At 44.4% G+C, this 14,658-nt stretch overlaps 1 protein-coding gene across 1 annotated transcript in view; it reads right to left on the bottom strand.

Moving 5' to 3' along the window:
* Plxna4 (plexin A4) overlaps positions 1–14,658 on the bottom strand; it is a 454,818-nt gene that overhangs the window by 101,915 nt on the left and 338,245 nt on the right. The window lies entirely within an intron of this gene.

The raw sequence follows: 14,658 nt of genomic DNA, 5'->3' as shown, positions 1-14,658 counted from the left end.
TGGCTGTCTTCTGCCATCTCTCATTTCATACTGTTGACCAACTTGCTCGAAAAATTGATTTCACTGCAGTTCTTTCAAAGACCAGCCTTGCTGTTTCCCCCCTACCCACACCCTTTTCATGATTCGAGGCTTCCTATCCAGCCCAGAGACTTTACACTCGCTTCCAGCAGCAGCTTGTTAACATAAAATGTTCCACATGACATTTTCACTTAGCCCAAATGCCTCCATTTCCTGCATGCTCTTAAATATCGTTTGAATTTCTTTGTTCTCCAAGGCAGCCTTGATGTCGCCTTACATGATGCCCAAGTACCAGATACACAGTAAGTATTTAAAGATGATACTCTCAATCAAATGGGATTTTTACTTTCCTTTTATAGACTTGGTCTTTATTTCCTATTGTGCCAGTTTCTTCTAATATATATACATTATATATATGTATATATATTCATTTTGAGATATTTTATATATCTACTTTTTATTCAGTGGAGGGTTTCTTGCCTAGTCCTTAGCTAGAGCCAGGACAACTAGCCATGGTCACCATCAGAAGTGGTACAGTAAATTGTACATGCTGACCCACTGAACCGTCTCTGCTTGCGAGTGAGCGCAGAGGCTGTGTTTCTCCTGCTGCTCCATAAAGCATCTGTGCTGTACAATTATGTCCACTTGGCAGGGGCTACTTGTAACTCACGCACAGGAGAACTGGCACCAGAGCCTGCTCAATTAGTTTCCACACTCTTTTGGAATTAATTAATAATTAATTCCAAATCCCAGCCTGGTCTCCTTTCTCTTAATTTCCTCGTTTCCTCTATCTATCTTTTTGTAGCTGCCTCCTCTCATTCCTACAGCTTTGCCCTTGGCCTATGTGGCTTGTTCTTAACGCCTCAGTTTTGTATCTGGGATTTTGTATATTTTCACATTTATGTGTATGTTTGTGTGTGTGTGCATGTGTGAGAGTGCGTATGCATATGCACATTTGTCATGTACACATGTGGAAGTCAGAGAACACCTTCCAGAGATTCGTTTTTCCTTTCACCATGTGGATTCTAGGGATAGAACTTGGGATACCAGGCTTGGGGGCAAGCACCAGCCCCCCCTGGGTCTCCTCTCGGGCTCCTGGAATTTTATCTTAATTTCTACTGTTGCCCAGGTGATTTCCCTCATGACCTCAATGTCTTTATAATTAAATTTGATGATTAGGGTTTGTTTGTTTGTTTTGTTTTGTTTTTTATGAATTACCCTGCTGACTGTGCAGGCAGCTAGGAATTCAGCTTATTCCTGGTGTCACTTTTCTTTCCCTCCTTAAGAAAAGACCTTCTAGTCACTTAAACACCGGCATAACAGTGTCCAACACAGAGGACCCTGACTCCTAGGAATTCAGTATTAGGAATGAGATGCACAAGCTATTTTCAATATTTCCAAAAGCCTCTTGGAAATTGGATTGTTGCCTTTCTTATGTGTTTATGCATACTCACGTGTGTCCCATATTAGAATAGAAATATATTATTACTTAATAAATGCAGTTTGTTTAGTAGACACAATCTTTCAAAATGTGACTCCCTGAGGGGAAAAATAATTTTAAAAAAGGCCATAGATGGTGAAAGTTGGGAACCATAAGTACATAATCATGTTTTCATGGGTTCCAGCTGCCTGTCTGGCACTCCATATTTTGCATGGGCTTAAAGGAAAAAAAAATATCATGGCTCGTTCAAGCGAAAGCATTTTCTTGGTCTAAACTTAATTAACACTCTTCCATTTCTCTTATGGACATGTTCAATAATCTGTCATGCATGGAATTACCCTGGAATCCTAGGGTGAACTCTGGGAGTTTCCGGGTTCACCCTGGGCTCTACGGTGTCCCTGAAGTTCTGGAGTATACCCTGAGATGCTGGGGTGTGTCCTGGGATTTGGAAATGTTAGCATGGATTCTGGGGGATGGTTATGCCCCAGGGCTCCAGGGTTTGCCCTAGGGTTCTGAGGTATGTGTGCCCTGGGACTCCAGGGTGTTTGTATTCTCTGGAGTTCTGGGGTGTACGCCACTTCGAGTAAAGAGTCAGCCACTGGGTGAGTCAGATACCTCAGGAATCTTTGTGTTCTAAATATAACTTGCAACTAGAGTTTAATAATGTCAATAGCCCAGAATTATAAAATCCTTCCTCTCTTGATTTTAAACAGCTGTCATTTTCTGTTAGGTTGGAAAGGATGCTGGAGCCTACAGAGGGAGGTTCAAAGCATTGTTGGCCATTACGAGCAATGAACCCCCATTGTCTCTGGGACTTGGTTTTCCTGTTCTTAAACATGGAGCCAAACCCCACTCACAACGTTCCTGTTCCTGAAGCACATGGCCATGAAGCTGTGATTTCTGCAGGCTTTCCCGAGGGCATTCCAGTCCCTGAGCCCTCTCCCAAGTCACAGAGACATGCTCTGAGCCTTTCTGGGTCTGGGGAGCTGCACCAGGAATTTAACAGACTTGGAAGACTTTTCCTCCTTAGTTCCTTCATTGTGTCATTTCCTCTTTGGGTGTGACATCACTCCGAGCCATTCATCGGTCCACTCTTCAGATGAGGCTCTGGCGTTACCTGAGCTGAACTAACTCAGAGCCTTTCCTGTCTTCCAGGTCAGCTCCATGCTGTTCTTTGATTTCAACTAAGCGTCTCTTCCGGGACAAGGCACACATCTCCAACAGTTGGAGAGTTAGGTCTTAGCTATGGCTTCACTCCCAGCTCTACAGATAAACTCGTGCAATTCTCTCTTGGTCTCTTTTAAATTGTTTATATAATAAGCAACCATATGAGTTCATTCTAGAATTCCTTTTGGATCTGACATTCCAGCTCCAGTATCCAGACTAAACCTAAACTTCACCCAAGTCTTTCTCTCTCATTTAGCTTTCATGGACATGTAAAAACATGATATTGGGGACTTTTAAGAAAACACACCCCGAGGACAATCATGTGGGAATGGAAAGCTTTCTCCTTGAAGGGCCAACATCAGCTATCTTTACCTTCCTTCTAGCCCACTCCCACCAGGCATCATGTCATGTTTACTACTTGCTTCTGAGATTGAGCTAAATGTTCCCAACCTTTTAAAGCATGGAAGTTAAAATTAAGGGGCTGTAAGGGAATCCCAATAGGCCAAAGAAAACCGTTATCATTCGAGGAATTGGTCATCTCTCTTCCCTTTGCAGGACCTCCCTAGGGAAGGGTAGGTGCCAAGGACTCTCAGAAGTCCCACTCTCAGGTCACCTGCTCTCCAGCATAGGCTAGTACTGTTACTGCCTCTCCGCTTTCTCTAGCTCAGCATTGCTTCCCGCAGACATGTCTAGAATGTGTCAGAAGCTCCCTGGACATTTTAGAATCACTTTTGGAAACTGGAATTAGTACAGACAGTTATCTCAATTACAAAATATATACCCTAAAGTCCTGGGTTCCTTTTCACACCTTGCTAGTATGTTGCAAAGGTGGCCAGATGGCTTCTCAGCCACCTTGCCCTGGTGATTCCTCTCTCTCTTCCCCCCAGTAGCTCGATTTTCTACCTACACTGGACAGCAGACAAAGCTCCCTCTCCACCCCCCCCACCTCCTTTCCTCTCCTGACCCTGGAACACAAACCACTCCAGATGCAGAGCCACACGATTAATTAAAAGCACCCCACGCTGATTAAAGTCTCAAGCTACAGTGCCAGGCATGGTAATTAACCGAGTGAGGGAATTCAGACCAAAGGAAGAAGTGAAAAAAGAAAAGTGTGTGTTATGGGGCCGACTTCTGTTGGGAGAACAAATCAGATGACAATGTGACCTAAGCTATCATAATGATAGATGGTGTTAGAGACCACGGGAGATTGAAGTCCCTCCCCTGACCACTGGACTCCAAGGAGAGGTTGTTGATTGATGTGGCTACAAGGTAGCCTTTAGTGCTTCCCGAGAGGGAGCCCCGCCCCCTTCTCAGGACCACCCCACACAAGAGCAGAGGGAGAATATAGCTCCTAAAACAAGAGTGAAGTGGGATCTGTGCAGTGTAGTCTTGGCACATTGCCCTGCCTTTCTATAGAAATTTACTAGGCAGTGAGCAAGCCCTTAAAACAAAAACAAAACAAAAACAAACAAAAAAAAAAAAAACCCAACCAAACAAACAAACAAAAACTGAAGAAAATACAAAACAAAACAAAGAAACAAAAACAAAACAAAACGAAAAACAGATTTGCCCTGTCGAGAAAGCTGGGCCTCCAAGTCACATATCCAAGTTCATGTTCATAGCAGAATTATTCACAATAGTTAAGAATGGAAGCTACTCAGGGTCCGTGCACAGAGGGATGGGTGAACAAAACGTGGTACGGACACGCAATGAAATGATATTCAGCTTTCAAAGGAAAGGAAGGCAGAGTGGTGGCACATGCCTGTGATCCAGCACTCTAGAAGCAGACGCAGTAGATGTGAAAGTTCAAGACCAGCCTGGACTACAAAAAAAAAAAAAAAAAAAAAAAAAAAAGAAGGAAGAAGGAAGGGAAGGAAAAGGGGAATGGGAGGGGAAGAAATTCTAGGTAAACTTTAAGAACAATATGTTAAACAAAATAGGTAAGACATAACAGGCCAATGATGGTGGCAACACATTAGAGATTCATAGGAAAACTTAGAATGGTGGCTTCTGGGAACTGGAAGCAAGGAGGAAGAAATGAATTGCTACTGAATGGCTACAGAGCTTCTGTTTAGAAAGATAAAATGTTCTAGAAATGGCCACACCATTTATGTATGCCCTAATGCTCATGAGTACCCAGAAATAGTCAAAATAGCAAATCTCATGGTATATTTATTTTACAGTCATTATTAAAATGTTGCAGAAATGGTCTTTTGAGTGGGCATGGGCAAAAGGCTCCCCTTTAGCAGGGCAAAGTTGACATGAGAACAGCTGCTCAGCACCCAGGGTCAGGGGCAAGCAGGACAACGCATCCATGCTCACAAGAAACTTAAGTAAACTGCACACACTTCTCAGTTCCTTGCCTTAATCTCCCTTGTACAAAGGCTTGGAGATAGCTGTCTCCTACTGAGCGCTATCATTTGTCCCCTGATCTGAAGAGATAATGCCACAGCCTGTCTATACAGAACTTTCCTTTCCTCCACAGTCTCCAAGAGGCTCAGAATCGAGATGGTTTGAGTGATGGTGGCTATTCCCCAACTCTAACGATTTTTATTTCTTTTCTTTTTAAATTTATGTTCATGTGTCTGTGTGAGTGTATTGTATCATGTGCTTCAGCAGTTATGAACTGCCTAATGTGGGTTTTGGGGAACTGAACTTGCATTCTCTGCAGGAAAAGACGTTCTTAACCTCTGAGACATCTCTTCAGACCAACCTCTGCGTTCACGTAATTGCCCTTCTTCCGCTTTACAACCTGCGGGCCCTTTCCTACCCTCCCTTCCTGATACTTTTCCTCTTTCGGTTGCTTCCTTGGAACTCACACTGGTTTTCTTTATCTTCTCCAAACTAAGGTTAGCTGCCTTAAAGAATATACTATACATTGACTTGGTCTTAGAGCATATTAAAGAGTATCATCACTTACTTTTATTTGTGTGTGTATATACGTATATGTGTAATATTTGCATGTGTGCTTTTGCAGGTGTGTGTGTGTGTGTGTGTGTGTGTGTGTGTGTGCACACGCGCGTGCCAGAGGACAAACTTGACTGTCATTTCTCAGGTTCTTCAACATTATTTTTTTTGAGACTGAGTCTCTCACTGACCTGGATGTCACCAAGTAGGCTGAGCTAGATAGCTCTCCACCGCCACAGGCATGCACCATGCCTGGATGTCTGGCTCAGTTAGGCATCAGACTTAGGCATCTAACTCAAGTTCGCAGCTTTGCAAGCCAAGAACTTTGCTGTCTGAACCCTGCCCCTTCCCTACTTCTATCAATAGAATCATCACCACCACCATCACCCCTATGATGATGAAATGATGAAGATGATGATGTTCATCATCATCATCTACACTGTCATCTTCCTACCTCACTGGTCTTACGACCAAAGCCCATCAAATTATAAAACAGGAGCCTAGGCTAGAATGTGATGAGCAACAGAATGGAGCAAAGGACCCATCCGGGCTTTCAATACCTGGCCTTGGTCTTTGTCAGTTTCTGAGTTGGCTACGTTTACTCCATCCCTAGAGGGTACCAGAAGCTGAGCATCTCCTAGTTGCTAGAGGAATCGGTTTGGTCTCATGGGGTCTGGCTCCATGGCAGACGGCCCCTGTCAGCTTTCCCTTTTGCAAGATGCTTCTCTCTGGCGATCGGGCCTGACTCTGCCTGTTGCAGTTCTCGTTCCAAAGGGTGTCTGCTCCTTTGCAGATTCCCCACAGAAGCACTCCTTCTGTACTGTGCACAGTCTCCGTGCATCTCTCATTTGTTTAAGCATTTGACATGCTGGTCGAAATGTGAGTTATTACTCCATCTCTACTCTTATAATTGGATGCTAATGCCACAGTGGCTACACTGAGCCTGGTGGCTGGAGTTAATTTAAATGTCCAAAAGGCTTCCTAAGTACCCAATTTCCTTCAAAATTGTCAAAAAAAGAAAGGAAAAAAAAGAGGCAAGAAGACCCATTAAGAAACTGAGAGAAGCTCCTGGGGAGCTGTCACACTGCACAGATGTGGCACTTGGTGCCATCCTTCATGCTGTCCCACCTGTCTCCTGTTCCCAAGCAAGGGAAGTGGGGCTGAAGAATTAACTCAGTAATGCATATACATCTCAGTGGCATGGGCTTGGGGAGCTTCCACAGTCTCTCCTCAGGCATTTCTTTCCTTTGGTGGCCTGTGGTTGCAGTCCCAGGTTTGTTTCTTCTGACTTGGGGCCATGCAAGGAATTCAGAGTCCCTGGAAGCCCCTCATGGCCAAGATTATCACCTATGGTCAAATCTCTCCAGGTGTGTGAACTCTTTACACTCCTCTTCTTAGAGGTGGGGAGCTTTCCAACTTGGCTTGCTTGATAAGAGGGACAGATGTCAAGAGACTGGTCCCAGGCAGTTGTGGACTGTACGCTGTGCCTCAGCTCATCTAAGTTGGCCTTTTAGGATCACCCTTGCTGCTACCTCATGCAGAACAAGGAGGCAAAATGTACGCTTTCCACCCTTGACACTGGGCATGGCGGCTGTAAGTCTTGACTTGGCCAATGGAAGGTAGTGAGCACAACGCTAGTACAGGCTTGGGATTTGCTCACGGGCTTGACTTTGCACTCCTCTGCTTATGGCATTTCTACAAGAAGAGTTTCCTAGGTCTCTGCTTCCTCTTCCTCTTGGGCCTCAAAGAGCCTGTGTGGAGTACGATCTGAGCCCTGCCCACAGCCGGGTGTCAGGCTGGCTTGAAGCAGAGCTGTGCAGTGAGACAGCTGATAATGGCTGGCACTGCTCTATAAGGATGCGAGTATGAGAATAAACGTGTACCATGTGCTGCTGAGTTCTGTGTTAGCCTAGAAATAATATACACTGCTGTGGCAATAACTGGCTAAGGCACAGGTGTTGGGTAGAGAGTTACAGAAGGACGCAAAAGCCTTGTGAGAGGTAGCAGGGAAGGAGTTACATGGAGGAGAGGAAAGTTTTGATCTGTTAGCCTCTTTCTATCCTGGGCATCAGTGCCACGTCCACAGTGAGTGTGACAGTGGGAACATGTTCAGAGGTTTCTCACAGCGTCAGCATCACTCAGTGGATCCTTTCACGTCCTTCTGTGCCCGCCATGCTCTCTTACGCATATGTCTGCGGATGGGTAGATCTTAAGAGAATCCAGCCACGTGCAAAGTACCAGAGAAAGACTCTGGAATAAGAACCCAGCTCTAGAGTTTTGGAGAGGATCCAAGATGGCGGCGAGCAGTGTGGACCGCGTTTGGAGGCTCCAGTGAACAATTCAGGGAATTGCACAGATTTCTGAGCCAGGAACACCGAGGTCCGAACATCACGGCAGCGGGAGTGCTCCACGGTTCGGAGGGACCAGGGTGCGGAGGACCTGTGTGCCCCTGCACACGGGAGGAGCGTGGTTTTTCTCTGATCGGAGCGGCAGCGGCAGAGGCGGCAGCACCAGCGGCACCAGCAGCGGCGGCTGAGGTTTGCAGCTCATAGCCTTCCGGTGGAGGCGATTGGTGTGGTGGCTGGTGGGAATTGCTGCGGGAGAGGGGACTCGGGGCAGGATTTGGGTCGCGTGGAGCCTTTGGACCCAGATTGGACTCGGCGGACAGTTCGGCCCCAGAGTCCCGGGTATTGGCCCGGCCCAGCAAACAATTCTGCCTGAGGCACTAACTCAGCGTGGCCATAGCTCCCCTGCTGTGGCGCAGGCGTAGTTGAGCACGCTGCTCCACACTAGGCACTACCTCAGCTCAGCGGCAGCTCCCCTGCGGTGACACAGTCTGGGCGGAGCACTTGGTTTCACCACAGGCGCTAACTCAGAGCAGCCGCAGTTCTCCTGCTGTGGCGCAGGCTTGGTGACGTGCTCGGTTCCATCCTAGGCACCACCTCAGCTCAGCGGCAGCTCCCCTGCGGGGACACAGTCCGGGCGGAGCACTTGTTCCACCACTGGCGCTAACTCAGAGCAGCCGCAGTTCTCCTGCTGTGGCGCAGGCTTGGTGACGTGCTCGGTTCCATCCTAGGCACCACCTCAGCTCAGCGGCAGCTCCCCTGCGGGGACACAGTCCGGGCGGAGCACTTGTTCCAACACTGGCGCTAACTCAGAGCAGCCGCAGTTCTCCTGCTGTGGCGCAGGCTTGGTGACGTGCTCGGTTCCATCCTAGGCACCACCTCAGCTCAGCGGCAGCTCCCCTGTGGGGACACAGTCTGGGCGGAGCACTTGTCCCACCACTGGCGCTAACTCAGAGCAGCCGCAGTTCTCCTGCTGTGGCGCAGGCTTGGTGACGTGCTCGGTTCCATCCTAGGCACCACCTCAGCTCAGCGGCAGCTCCCCTGCGGTGACACAGTCCGGGTGGAGCACTTGTTCCACTACTGGCGCTAACTCAGAGCAGCCGCAGTTCTCCTGCTGTGGCACAGGCTGGACAGAGCTCTCGGTTCCACCAGCTCTAAGACTCTGGTTGGACACAGTGTACAGTTTGAATCCAGAATTCCTGGCTGAGATTGGTGGTCAGTTCGGGCCCTGAGTCAATAACTGACCACAGCACGCACTTTGGGCCAAAAGGCCCTAGTGGAGCTTGGTGCGTAGTCCCAGCCCAAAAATTCTGGCTGGGCCCTGTGTGCATTTTGGGCCCAAAATCCCTAGCTGAGCTTGGCAGACGGTTCTGGCCCTGAGAATCTAGCTGAGTTCTGCCCGTGGTTCGGTCCCAGTGCTCCTGGCTGGACTTGGCAGGGAACACAGAAGGCTGTGGATACCTTGGCCTGACCCAACGCTCATTCAGAGACCCAGAACAATTGCAGGATCCACAGCAGAGAGGGACTGAGGATCACTGGCTGTGAGAAACCAGAACAACAGGGCTAACCTCCTAACATCCACACCAGTGAAGCTTTGAGCTCGCAGCCTAGGGAAATCGTAAGAAAACAAGTGAATCTATCATCAGACACCCTCCATTCAACTCTGGAAGCTACCCAACAAAAACAAAGACGGCAAGATGTCTAAAGGACAACGAAAAAGCATACGCAAAAAACCCCAAAACAACATGGCGTCTCCAGTTTCCAGCTATCCCAAAGAAAACCACCCAGAGAACTCAAATACAACGGAAATACAAGAAAATGACCTCAAATCCTTAGTAATGAGGATGATAATGGAGGAAACAAATAAAATTCGTAATCAAATGCAGGAAGACGCAGACAAACAGGTGAGAGACATAAAAGAAGCACATAGAGTGGAACTGGAAAAATTGCAGGAAAATGCAAACAACCAGATGAAAGAAATAGCTAAAACGGTTCAAGCTCTGAAGACCTATAAAGAGGCAATGGAAGAAACTCAGGAATATACAAAAAATCAGATGAAAGAAATCAAAAAATCAGTTCAAGATCTGAAAATGAAAATGGATTCAATGATAAACACACAGACAGAAGAAAAACGAGAACGTGAGACCTCAGAGAAGAAGGCGAGCAACACAGAGGTGAGCTTTTCTAACAGAATCCAAGAGATGGAAGAACGAATCTCAGGGCTAGAAGATACAATCACAGATATTGAATCAACCATTAAAGAAAATGCCAAATCTGGAAAACTCCTGACACAAAACATCCAAGAAATTAAGGACACCATGAAAAGAAGAAATTTGCGGATAATAGGCATTGAAGAAAGAGAAGACATCAGACTCCAGGGCCCAGAAACTATTCTCAACAAAATCATAGAAGAAAATTTCCCCAATCTAAAGAAAGAGATGCCTATAAACATACAAGAGGCCTACAGAACACCAAATAGAATTGACCAGAAAAGAAAAACTGCCCGCCACATAATAATCAAAACACAAAACATGCAGAACAAAGAAAAAATATTAAAAGCTGCAAGGGAAAAGGGCCAAATAACATTTAATGGTAAACCTATCAGAATTACACCTGACTTCTCAGCAGAGACCATAAAAGCCAGAAGGTCCTGGACAGAGATCCTGCAAACCCTAAGAGAACACAGATGCCAGGCCAGACTACTTTACCCAGCAAAATTATCAATAACCATTGATGGAGAAAACAAAATATTCCATGACAAAAACAAATTCAAACAGTACCTATCCACAAACCCAGCTTTACAGAAGGTACTAGAAGGAAAACTCCATCCCAAAGGGTCAAGCTACAACCAAAACTACCCAGGAAATAGATAACTATCCCATGGCAAAAACACAACTACACAAACGCTCGACTGGAAACAACATCAAAATTAAGACTCTTAACAGTCACTGGTCATTAATATCTCTCAACATCAATGGCCTCAATTCTCCAATAAAAAGACACAGACTAACCGAATGGGTACATAAACAAGACCCAACATTCTTCTGCATCCAAGAAACACATCTCACCCATAATGAAAGGCATTACCTCAGGGTAAAAGGTTGGAAAAAAATATTCCAAGCAAATGGTCACAAGAAGCAAGCAGGTGTAGCCATTTTAGTATCGAACAAAATAGACTTTCAACCAAAATTAATCAAAAGGGATGAGGAAGGACACTTCATACTTATCAAAGGTAAAGTCAACCAAGATGACATCACAATTCTGAACATCTATGCTCCCAATACAAGGGCACCCACATATGTAAAAGATCTCCTAAAAAAGCTCAAACCACACATCGATCCCCACACAATAATAGTGGGAGACTTCAACACCCCACTCTCACTGAAGGATAAGTCATTGAAACAGAAACTAAGCCGAGAAATAACATCATTAACCAATGCCATGGGTCAAATGGATCTAACAGATATCTATAGAACCTTTCACCCAAACAAGAAAGAATACACCTTCTTCTCTGCACCCCATGGAACCTTCTCCAAAATTGATCACATCGTAGGTCACAAAGCAAGCCTCAACAGATACAAGAGGATTGAAATAATACCTTGTATCCTATCAGATCACCATGCTCTTAGGCTGCAATTCAACAACAACAGAAATAACAAAAAGCCTACACGTTTGTGGAAACTAAACAACTCTCTGCTAAATGACACCTGGGTCAGGGAAGAAATAAAGAAAGAAATCAAGGAGTTTCTGAAATTCAATGAAATGAAGAAACAACATACCCAAATTTGTGGGATACATTGAAAGCAGTGCTAAGAGGAAAATTCATAGCACTAAGTGCCTTTAAAAAGAAATTGGAAACATCGCACATAAGCATCTTAACAACACAACTGGAAGCCCTAGAAAAAAAAGAAGCAGAAACACCCAAGAGGAGTAGACGCCTGGAAATTATCAAACTCAGGGCTGAAATTAACAAATTAGAAACTAAGAAAACAGTCCAAAGAATCAACAAAACCAAAGCTGGTTCTTTGAGAAAATCAACAAGATAGACAGACCATTAGCCAAACTAACTAAAAGGCAGAGAGACAGTATTGAAATCAACAAAATCAGAAATGAAAAGGGAGACATAACAACAGACACTGAAGAAATTCAAAGAATCATAAGATCCTACTTTGAAGGCATATACGCCACAAAATTTGAAAATCTAAGGGAAATGGACGATTTTCTTGATCAAGTTCACTTGCCAAAGTTGAGTGAAGAACAGATAAACAAGTTAAATAGTCCCATTTCCCCGACAGAAATAGAAGCAATCATCGATGGTCTCCCAACCAAAAAAAGCCCAGGGCCAGATGGTTTCAGTGCAGAATTCTACCAGACCTTTAAGGGCGAGCTAATACCGATACTCTTCAAGCTACTCCAAAAGATAGAAATGGATGGAAAATTACCAAATTCATTCTATGAGGCCATAGTCTCATTGATACCTAAACCTCACAAAGACTCAACAAAGAAAGAGAATTTCAGACCAATTTCTCTTATGAACATAGATGCAAAAATACTAAATAAAATACTTGCAAAACGAATACAGGAGCACATCAAAGATATCATTCATCATGACCAAGTAGGCTTCATTCCAGGCATGCAGGGATGGTTTAATATACGGAAATCCATCAATGTAATCCATCATATAAACAAACTGAAAATAAAAAACCACATGATTATCTCCTTGGATGCAGAGAAAGCATTTGATAAAATTCAACACCCATTCATGTTTAAAGTTTTAGAGAGATCGGGGATACAAGGCACTTTCCTCAACATAATAAAGGCTATATACAGCAAGCCAATAGCCAAAATCAAAGTAAATGGTGAGATACTCAAGGAAATTCCTCTCAAATCGGGAACAAGGCAAGGCTGCCCACTCTCTCCATATCTCTTCAATATAGTACTCGAAGTTCTAGCCAGAGCAATAAGACAACAAAAGGAGATCAAGGGGATCCAAATGGGAAAGGAGGAAGTCAAATTATCCCTCTTTGCAGATGATATGATAGTGTACATAAGTGACCCTCAAAACTCCACCAGAGAACTCCTAAAGCTGATAAACACCTTCAGCAAATTGGCTGGATACAAAATTAACTCAAAAAAGTCTGTAGCCTTCCTATACACAAATGACAAGCTTGCAGAGGAAGAAATTAGGAAAACCACACCCTTCACATTAGCCACAAGCAATATAAAATATCTAGGAGTTACCCTAACTAAGCAAGTGAAGGACTTGTATGAAAAAAATTTCAAAACTCTGAAGAAAGAGATTGAAGATGACCTGAGAAGATGGCGTGATCTTCCTTGCTCATGGATCGGGAGAATTAACATAGTAAAAATGGCCATCCTACCAAAAGCAATCTATAGATTCAATGCAATCCCTATCAAAATAACTACACAATTTTTTAAAGACATTGAAAGTTCAATTCTGAACTTCATATGGAAAAACAAAAAACCCAGAATAGCTAAAGCAATCTTGTACAATAAAAGATGCTCCGGAGGAATCTCCATACCTGATCTCAAACTGTACTATAAAGCAATAGTACTTAAAACAGCATGGTACTGGCACAGCAACAGGCTGGTTGATCAGTGGAATCGAATCGAAGACCCAGATATGAATCCACACACATATGGTCACTTGATTTTTGACAAAGAAGCCAAATCCATTCAATGGAAAAAGGATAGCATCTTCAACAAATGGTGCTGGTCTAACTGGAGGTCTATGTGTAAAAAAATGAAACTGGACCCATATTTGTCACCTTGCACAAAACTCAAATCCAAGTGGATTAAAGACCTCAACATAAAACCAGAGACACTAACTCACTTAGAAGAAAAAGTGGGAAAGAGCCTGGAACATATTGGCACAGGAGACAACTTCCTGAACAGAACACCAACGGCCCAGGCCTTAATGTCAACCATTAATAAATGGGACCTCATGAGGCTGAGAAGCTTCTGTAAGGCAGGAGACACTGTCAAGAGAACAAAGCGACAGCCTACAGACTGGGAAAAAATCTTCACCAACCCGACATCTGACAAAGGTCTAATATCCAAAATATATAAAGAACTCAAGAAATTAAACACCACCAAACCGAATAACCCAATTGAGAAATGGGGCTTGGAACTAAACAGAGAATTCTCAACAGAGGAGTATCAAATGGCTGAGAAACACTTAAAGAAATGCTCAACCTCCTTAGTCATCAGGGAAATGCAAATCAAAACAACTCTGAGATTCCATCTTACACCCATCAGAATGGCTAAGATCAAAAATTCAAGCGACACCACATGCTGGCGAGGATGTGGGGAGAGAGGAACACTCCTTCATTGCTGGTGGGAATGCAAACTAGTACAGCCACTTTGGAAATCTATCTGGTGCTATCTCAGAAAAATGGGAATAGGGCTTCCTCAAGACCCAGCTATTCCACTCCTTGGAATATACCCAGAAGATGCTCCAGCACACAACAAGAAAATTTGCTCAACCATGTTCATAGCAGCCTTATTCATAATAGCCAGAACATGGAAACAGCCTAAGTGTCCCTCAGTAGAAGAGTGGATAAAGAAACTGTGGTACATATACACTATGGAATACTACTCAGCTATTAAAAACAAGGAATTCCCGAAATTTGTGGATAAATGGATTGAGCTAGAAATGATCATAATGAGTGAGTTAACCCAGAAGCAGAAAGAATCAAATGGTATATACTCACTTATATCTGCATACTAGCCCAAGGGGCATGTCCCACGAAAGCCTTC

This window comes from Acomys russatus, chromosome 10 (genome assembly GCF_903995435.1).
Source record: "Acomys russatus chromosome 10, mAcoRus1.1, whole genome shotgun sequence".
Lineage (NCBI taxonomy): Eukaryota > Metazoa > Chordata > Mammalia > Rodentia > Muridae > Acomys > Acomys russatus.
Note: the sequence above shows the minus strand (reverse complement) of the source record. Positions and strands in the feature narration are given on the sequence as shown.